This window comes from Cupressus sempervirens, chromosome 3 (genome assembly GCF_028749045.1).
Source record: "Cupressus sempervirens isolate cs-2001-9-10 chromosome 3, ASM2874904v1, whole genome shotgun sequence".
NCBI lineage: Eukaryota > Viridiplantae > Streptophyta > Pinopsida > Cupressales > Cupressaceae > Cupressus > Cupressus sempervirens.
Genome location: NC_143120.1, coordinates 491,723,883 through 491,734,533, shown reverse-complemented (window position 1 = coordinate 491,734,533; position 10,651 = coordinate 491,723,883).

Here is a 10,651-nt window from a genome sequence, read left to right as displayed (position 1 = left end):
TGCATGCATGCATGCATGCATGCATACATACATACATACATACATATATATATTAATATACATGTATATTCATTTTAAAATTAATTTATATTTATCTATTTTTATATTAATGCAGGAGATATTTTGCAATTCAAGCCTTAGCAGATAATGCAAAAAATGTGGACTATTATCTTTTAAGATGCACTTAAGAAAAATACAAGTTACTAGAAGAAACTATAGATGATGATGAATAATCATATCCAATTGGATTAGTTGTTATTGAAGGAACACATTATCAACAAACAAGGGTAACTGATATTGGTATTGAATTTATTGAATACAAGCCTAGAGGAAAAGTTTTACATTACAGTAATCATGTTATAGCAACAAAGTTACAATTTGAAGCAAGCAATACAAAGAAGAGGATGTCATGGAAATCAAAAGTGAAAATTGTCTATTGAAGTACATGAAAAACTTCTACAGATAATAAAAATTAGAGAGGATCCTAACACTACAATGTTTGCGGAGCTCTAGTTTACCTATGTACTTATTGTGGAGCTCTAGTTCAGCTATGTCTATATAGCTCTTATACTTTCACATTTAATATTGACAAGATATTTATTCTATAAATTTGTATACATTGGATCATTTATCTTGGATATGCAAAATTAGACATGTTTTGCTATTTTTATTTAAATTAGACATGGATATCTCATTTAAGACAACCTCTTAGGACCTCCCCTTAAGACAACCTCTTAGGATCTCCCCTTAGGACCACCTATTACCTAACCTCTCCTTAAGACCACCTATTACCTAACCTCCCCTTAAGACCACCTATGAGGACATCCCTTAGTACCACCTTTTAGGACCTCTCCTTACGACAACCCCTTTAGTATTTGTATGTATTTATATACATTATTTATGTTTTCTTATGATGGTTAATGCTCTTATGTATTTATGTATATAATCTATATGTTCTTATATGTATTAACTTTTATTAATTGAATATTGTAACATGTATTCTTTAGGTCATACTCTTTATATGTTCTTATGTACATGTATATGTTATATTCTTACTTGTGCATTAATCTACATTCTTATATATGTATAATTTAGGATCTCCCCTCAAGACATGTCATTAAATATAGTTAATTATACTTAGATTAAAGCATTAAAAATAATAACATATACATAAACATGAATATTGAAAACATACATGTTTTACATATAACATGAACATATTTACATACATCTATGAAATAAAATATACATTAATCTACATTCTTATGTATAATTTAGGATCTCCCTTTAAGACATGTCATTAAATATAGTTAATTACACTTAGATAAAGACATTAAGATCGATAACATATACATAAAAATGTCAATATTGAAAACATACATGTCTACTTTTAACATGAACATATATACATACATCTATGAAATAAAAAATACATTTTAATCTACATTCTTATGTATAATTTGGTATCTCCCCTTAAGACATGTCATTTAATTACACTTAGATTAACGCATTAAGAATAATAACATATACATAGAGATGAATATTGAAACCATACATGTCTACATTTAACATGAACATATATACATATATCTATGAAATAAAATATTTACATTTTAATCTACATTCTTATGTATGATTTAGGATCTCCCCTTAAGACATGTCATTAAATATAGTTAATTACACTTAGATTAAGGCATTAAGATGAATAACCTATACAAAAACATGAATAACACATACATAAACATAAAAGATTAAGACATTAAAAGATCAATAACATGTACATAAACATTAATAAAAATATGAATATTGAAAACATGCATGCACATTCAACATGAACATATGTACATATACATCTATGAAATAACATCTGAGACATGTACATATATATAATAAAATATATCTGGAGAATAATGTACCCATATCAAATCTATAAAAAATATCATGTATCAAATGTCTCAAAATATCATATCAAGCATGTACCCAAATAACATATGTAAAACATCAAAGTCTCCATATAAACATGTATCCAAATAACATATAAAACAACAAAGCGTCCATATAAACATGTACAACCAAAATACTATATCAAATGTTTTCAAAATAACATATAAAATAAAAGGCCATCTAATTAGCTACATCCCCCTCTTGATCCATGTCCCCAAAAGGGTCTATCAACTACATCTAAACCCTGTGTCAAATGATAGTGTCAAATTATGTACAAACAAATTATATCATACATATAAATAAAATATATATTTAAATTGTAACATACCTGAGACTCATGACATGTAGGATCTGTTGATGTCTACAGATCACCAAAACATAACATACTATCACTTAAACCCTATAACACACATACACAAACAACATATATATACATATATATGTACACACAAGTTAGATTGTATCAAGAATATATGTTTGTTCCTATATGTTTAAGTGTAAATTTTACCATAATTAAAATAAATTTAAACATATAGACATATTTACTATAGCATCATGTAATGCTCTACTGATCTGACTGATATCTAAATCATGCAATAATAAAACATTATTAGTGTCCAAGTTGATAATGTCATCTGAAAGCATAGAGGTAAATAGACCAGGCTATCTAGTAGTGGAATCTTGAGTAGGGGGTATGCTATAGGGTCTTGAGTAGCTGGGGATGGTGCTATAGGGTCCTGGGTAGCTGGGGTTGGTGATGTAGAGTCCTATGTAGCAACAAGTGCAGTAGAAGGTGCAAGAATGTCCTCCTACCTTTGTGAACCCTATGATCCTGCTGTATGTGACAGAATATGACTAATCTAAGTGTCGATGTCATGAAGTGGAATCCCTGTGACTATAGATAATGCTCGATATGAATCCAAAAGATCAAATGCTAAATAGGATCCCAAAAGACACAATGCATCTACATTTGAGATTGCAAAAGCCTCTAGTGGAGAAGGTATGTCTACTACCCCATATCCATTATCAACACCTATGCTAGATGATTCGATCAGAAGAAATCTCCTACAACTGTGTAATGATGGTGGAAATGCTTGAATAAATCTGTGTCTTGATTGTGTCATTAGGAACACTTAGGCCTACATCAACCATCTTTGGACCTTTCGGCATAACCAAAAGGTTTGGACCCACCATTGCCCATTTATTAATTGGTGCAAGAGTCTTCATAGGTCTAAATCTAACTGAAAGTCTACCCAGACCCTACCCAACATGACTTAGATAATCTGTGTAATCAACATCATGCTGTAAATGAAATTTTGCAAACAATTATTTGTAGAAATATAGAGGGAACTCATCCTTCTGTGGCCATCTATGATGAGTAGCCAACTAGTGAGGATATATAAATGTTGCGACAAGCTCATCATTACACTTTGTCATAGAGTAGCCTCTAACTCTAGCTCTATTTGTATAAAATGGAAACATGGTCTTCACCATGGTAGTGGAGACCTCAGTGTCAATCTATCTATACTTCATAGTGCCAGTGACACTATGAGATAAAGAAGAATAAAATGTCTCAATACTAATATAATCAAAAGGGTTGTATGATTCAATGGTATGAATCATATGAAACAACTCCTCTCGCATCACTATAATCTCCTCCTTATTAGGGAGGGTGGTAGAAGAGGAAAGCGAGGAGTCTAGAACCTCTATAGCATGAGATAATCTACCAAGTGTACCTCTAAATAACTACTATATATCCTCAGTGGAGGATGTGGATGTATGTGTTGTGCCAGACTCAGCACTCTGACCCCTTCTATGGACACTAACATCCCCTAAACTAGATGCCATAATGTATATATGAATGAGGATATGAGTGTGAAGCTACAAGAGACAAATCTGATAAATATCCAGAGATCTGCACCTGTACACACACACACACACACACACACACACACACAAACATACAAGTGTATAAATTAAAATAATTAAAAGTTAAATTTAATTTGGAACACATGTATACAAATACACAACATTAAATGTATGGTGCTATTCAATCATGTACATGTATTTTAAAACAAATTATCTTAGAGACCATATCTAATGTATTTTAATGTGCTCATGCAAATGTGAAATGTAAATGTTCATACATGTACATGTATATGTGATAAAAAAATAAAATTCTTGATTAAATTATACTTGAGTGTACACATGTAACTTAAGTTTTTTATTAAATTATATTTTGATTTAGCTACAGGGTTAAACAATTTTTCTAAGTTTCATATAAATGTACAAGTGTTTCTAAGTATCATATAAATGTACAAGTGTTGTATAATTTTTTAGAAATTAATGATAGGTTTTAATTTCAAATTTGAATATAACAAAGTTAATTTTGTTTATTTTTACCTAATGTTTGACTACATTTTACTTCTAAATAATTTATGTTTGATTACATTTTACCCAATTTTTTTCTACATTTTTACCCAATGTTTGACTACATTCTTGCTTATATTTTAAATAATTTACTAACAAATCAAAAAATAATTTAAATATATTAAAAAATTAACAAATCTAAATAATTCACTTATAAAACATGTAAAAAACAATTAATTTGACTACCATTAACATTTACTAATCAAAAAACACTTAAAAAAAAAAAAAAAAAAACCACTAACTTGTTACGGCCGAAACACCTTAACTGCTCTATAAGAATCTCATAACCGCTACTCGTAACTACTACAGTGAAAATGATAGCCGAAAAGTGATTTTTGGCATTTTTACAAAGCATCAGGGTTACAACTAAAACAATTTCGGCCAAAAGGGTTTCAGTCATAACCATACACACCACATTGACGAGGAAACCTGCCATGTCTATATGGCTGGAACATGTTCAACCATAACGCATACAACAGTAAGTGTTTCGGTCATAACCCTTCTAGATATCACAAAGGGTGAGATAGGTTTGTGCTTTTACTCTTTAATAATTGAGAAAATAAGACCAAATTTTTCCAATGATTTCTATCTTTCAAAATCTTATCTTTGTTTAGGATATGAGGAATAAAAGGGTGCCCAGTACTCAAAAATAATTGTACCTTATTCTTTATTATCGGTTTTTATTGACCTTCAAATAAAGGTAGCAATTTATTTACACTCTTGACCTTTCCCTTTGTTTCCAGGATGATTGGAGGAAAGTCATCGCTATAATATGCAACCACATCTAGTTGTTAATATAGCCCTAGAAGACCATTTGTTGTAAAGAAATTTAAAATATAAACATAATCAATAAAAATATTTTCTAATTGAATCAATGAGAAATAACATGAAATTTGAGCTTTAATCTTAGTATTTCCTACCCTATGTTCAAGAACCTGCATCAATACACTTATAATCCTTTTCAGGACATATTTGGAAAAGACATCTTTGACTTCTGAATCTTTAATCTTGTTAGCATATACATGTAACTTCTATACCATGTCTTGAGGCACAATTGCTTGTTATAATGTAGATTGGTCTACAATCTCTTATACTATAGAAGGTGAGAGAAGTTTTGATTCATATAGTTGGAGAAAATGTAAATGTTGTATATGTTTCATATTGTATGATTTGTAGAGTTTTTATACAATGAGGAATTAGTTCCAAGGAAACAGTTTCATAACTGAACCTTTGTAACCAAACTCCATTGTTCAATGTAATATATTATGTTTAATTCCAACACATACTACTTGATAACATTCTTTAACTTTTCATTTTCTATATATAGTTCATCACACCTATTAAACATATCCATGATGGTGATATACATCTTCCTCTACCTTTTCTCCCTATCATTTACACTTGCATGATGGGTGAACCCACAATAGTGGATTACACTTTTTTGCCTAAACAATCACTAAAATGTACATGGGTATGTGTAGGATCATGGGCAACCAAACTATGGCCTTATCTGGCAATGAAAAACTAGCAAATCAGGGTTATGTCAACTTGACACATAATTTTAAAGTAGTTATGGACTTTTTATGTAATGGGCACCCCTGAATGTCCCAAAAACTAAACCAAATTGCTGAAAGGAATTATGTCAAACAGTTTGCATTCAACTTCTTAAAACCCCTTATAACTCTGGAAATCAAACGTTTATTTGTTTGTTGTGTTTCGTGCATGGAATTGGTATCATACAACATAAACAAGAAAGAAACTACAACAATATGCAAAGTGGAAATGAACTGCTGCTAATAAAATGTTATTTTCAGAATTCATAAAACCAAATACATGGCAGATTTATCAACTCACTAATTACTTCAGCAATATTGTCATAATACTCCAGCCCATGCTTACGAACTTGCTACAACAATACTTTGTCCTCCAATCATTCCACTACCTTCATAATACCATTCCCTCCAAGCGGCATAAGTGTCGGACAAGTAGTGAAGAAGATATGAGCAAAATATCAAATCTGCCTGTAGCCGGAAATGCAACTAAACTGCCTGATAATGAAGCCAATAAGAAAGAATTCCAAAGGCCAAACCCCAAGGGAATGACGTCTAGAATTTTACAAGAGAGGATAGACGTCCTCAAATGCCAAGAACAAAGCTGCAACTCACACACCAATTTCTTCTCATATTCAACCAGCCTAATGAAGCCACAGATGCTTCCTTTTATTCTATTCCCACGGGTCTGCTCAACTCATATGGGCAATGTGGGATAAAAGATGTGTAATATAAAACATATATTAAAATACCCCTTATGTCTCCCTTGGGTACACATCACCATAAAATAAATATTAAAGTAACACTTTAATATTTTACAATTAAATTAGACGTTACTTTAATAAAACTTCAGGCATTAAAATGTATTAGCAATCGAACTCCGAATAATGCGAGTGATAGCTCATCGGAAAGCTCTCACCGAGGAGTATCGAATCCAATCACCAAAATTGACCTGCACTGTGTCCTGCCGACTTACTAAAAATAGTAAGTATGCCTGAAACTGAGTAAATCAACTTCGTTTTGGCCCAAACTGGAAATGACTAGGCCAAAACACTCCAAGATCCCATTAAACCCTTCATTAGCCCTCGGGACCATGTAGAACAAGGCTAACGCACACACACTTGATCAACTGCTAAAATGGGGACATTACATTTTATCAAAAATTTGTAAGAAAATAATCTATAGGAGATTGAATTTAGTTTCTAAACTACTAGGTTTTTTCTAGAGAAAAATTATTTGATTGGTCAAAAGATTGGATTTTAATGTAGTACTGCAAAAATTTTAGGGCAAAAATAAAAATCAGGTGAATAATATTTTAAAATATAATTACAGATATAAAAAGTAGACACATGCCTGGATCTCATGCATATTTTTGGGTATTTTTATTCCAAAAATAGTTAAATATTAATTTATTACTATAAATTTTTCAGAATTAAAAAACTCTCTCATGTCTCACCACCTTAACTAATTGAAAACTTTTTTTTAAAAAAAATTCATTTTTTCCTTATGCTAGGTGAAGCATAGAATGTGACGCATCTTTTGTATTTCAAAAATCTTATATAGTTTGAAAGTTATAGCTAATTTTCAATCAGTTTATCAATCAACACTTTGTAGATAACTCATTAAAAAATAAGTAATAATTACTTATTCAACTCATAATTTAATAGACATTATATCGATTGAAAGTTGAGAATGTTCTCAAGAAACCCTTTTCGTTTCATCAAATTTGGATGAAAAAAAGTCATCAGCCACATGATTGAAGTCAGACAAACACAATAACAAGCCAAAAATACATTTTTGGGACATTTTTAGAGTTGACCATGGAGGGTTGGCATTTGAAGCAAAACCAAGCCTAATTGGGTATCCGATCATATCAGGTACCCATTCCCAAATCGGATACCCATTCTCAAATCAGATACCTAATTTTCCCAAACATAAAAGAAAATTGTTATTTAAAAAACATTAAAAAATTAAAAAATATATCTTTTTTTAATAATGACCCTTTTTTAGGATCCTTAGTATATATTTTTGAAGGCTTTAAGACCCTTAACCATACATATAATGGTTCCAAAGGATCAAAAGGGGTCATAGGATACCCTTTAATACTCTTTGACCCATTCAATCATAATATGTGTGCTTATGGGTCCTAGGACCCCTAACCGCATAAATGATGTGAGCTAATGGCTCAAAAGGGGTTTTAGAATACCCTATGACCCTATTTGACCCATTTGATGATATTAAGTGGGCTTAGGGGTCATAGGATACTCTATTACCCCTTTGTACTCATTCGAACACATGATATATGTTCCTAGGACCCCTAGGAATGTATTTTTTTGTTTAATGGGTCAAAAGGGGTCATAGGGAACTTTATGACCCCATTTGACCCATTCAAACACATAATGTATGTTCCTAGGGGTCCTAGGGGTCATAGGGAACTTTATGACTCCATTTGACCCATTCAAACACATAACATATATTCCTAGGGGTCCTAGGGCCCCTAGGAACATATGTTGTCATATAATACATCGAAAGGGGTCATAGGGTACTCTATGACCCCTTTCAACTCATTCGAACACATGATATAGGTTTGGAGGGGTCCTAAGACCCCTAGGAACATATGTTCTCATTTAATGGGTCAAAATGGGTCATAGGGCACCCTATGACCCTATTAGACCAATTCAAATACATGATAAATGTCAATAGGGGTCATAGTACCCATAAGAATATATGTTGACACATAATGAATTGAAAGGGGTCATGGGGTATTATATGACCCTTTTCAAGATTATTCTTCTAAGAAAACTTCAAATTCCACAAATCACCAAGAACAATTGTAGGCTAAGTTATTGGTAAAGGTATGGGTACATGGGTATGACAATTTTTTGGGAAGTAGGTTTGGGTATGTATGGATATGTTTGTACAAATAAGTTAATAACATGCATACATATATGTGTTTGTGTGTGTGTGTGTGTGTGTGTGTGTGTGTGTGTGTGTGTGTGTGTGTGTGTGTGTGTGTGTGTACAACATGAAAATTAGAAACAAAACTAAAAACATATAAAAATCATAAATATATATTGTATAGTTGTGCATGTATATAGGGAACACATGATATATGTTAGGGGTCATAGGACCCTTAGGAACATATGATATCATTTAATGGGGCAAAAGGGGTCATAGGGAACCTATGACTACATTAGACCCATTCAAACACACATTGCATCTCCCTAGGGGCTCTAGGACCCCCTAAAAGCATATATTGTCATATAATTGGTTGAGACAAGTTACATTGTACCCCATGACCCATTTTGATCCATTCAAACACATGATGTATGTCCTTAGGGGTCCTAGTGCCCATAGGAACATATGTTGTCATATAATGGGTCAAAAAGGAACATAGAGTACCTTATGACCCCTTTGAATCCATTCAAACACATGATGTATGTCCCTAGGGGTCCTAGGACCCTGAAGAACATATGTTCTCATTTAATGGGCCAAAAGGGGTTATAGGGAACCCTATGACTCCATTCAACCCATTCAAACACATGATGTATGTCTCTAGGGGTCCTAGGACTCCTAAGAACATGTGTTGTCATATAATAGGTTGAAAGGGGTCATAGTGTACCTTGTGACACCTTTTTGATCCATTCAAACACATCAACATGTTTTGTCATATAGTGGGTCAAAAGGGGTCCTAGAGTACTCTATGACCCCTTTCAACTTATTCGAACACATGATATATGTTCCTAGGGGTCCTAGGAGCCCTAAGAACATATGGTCTCATTTAATGGTTCAAAAGGGGTCCTAGAGTACTCTATGACCCCTTTCAACTCATATGAACAATTATAATATGTCTGTAGGGGTCCTAGAATCCCTAGGGATATATGTTAACATGAAATGTGTCAAAATGGGTCATAGGTTATCCTATGACCCCTTTCAACCCATTAGAATAAATAAAATAGGTCCCTAGGGATTTTAGGACCCCTAGGGACATCTATGTCATGAAATGTGTTGAAAAGGATCATAGGTTATCCTATCACCCCTTTTGACCCATATGAAAAATTATAATATGTCCTTAGGGGTCCTAGGGTCCTAGGTTATCATGAAATATGTAGAATAGGGTTGTAGGTTATCATATGACCACTTTTGACACATTGAATCAAATAAAATCGGTTCCTAGGGGTCCATATGTTATCATGAAATGTGTTGAAAGTGATCATAGGTTATCCTATGACCCCTTTCAACCCATATGAATAATTACAATATGTCCCTAGTGGTCCTAGGACCCCTAGGGACATATGTTGTAATGAAATGTGTCTAAAGGGGTCATAAGTTATCCTATGACCCCTTTCGACACATTCAAACAAATAAAATAGGTCCCTAGGTGTCCTAGGACCCCTAGAGACATATGTTGGCATGAAATATGTCGAAAGGGGTTATAGGTTATCTTATGACCCCTTTCGACCCATTAAAACAAATGAAATAGGTACCTAGAGGTCCTAGGACCCCTAGGGACATATCACTAGTAAATTTAAAACTAATTTTTGATGAGGATTCATCACAATTTTGACACCACTATGTTGACAAAATGACAAACATTGTCTTCGATATTTTTTTTGTTGATTTTATGACACCCTAAATGTTTGTCAAAATTGTAATATTAGTATGGTACATATATCGACGAACTTATTGCTAGGATATTCACCTTAACCCACAAGCATTGTGTACTC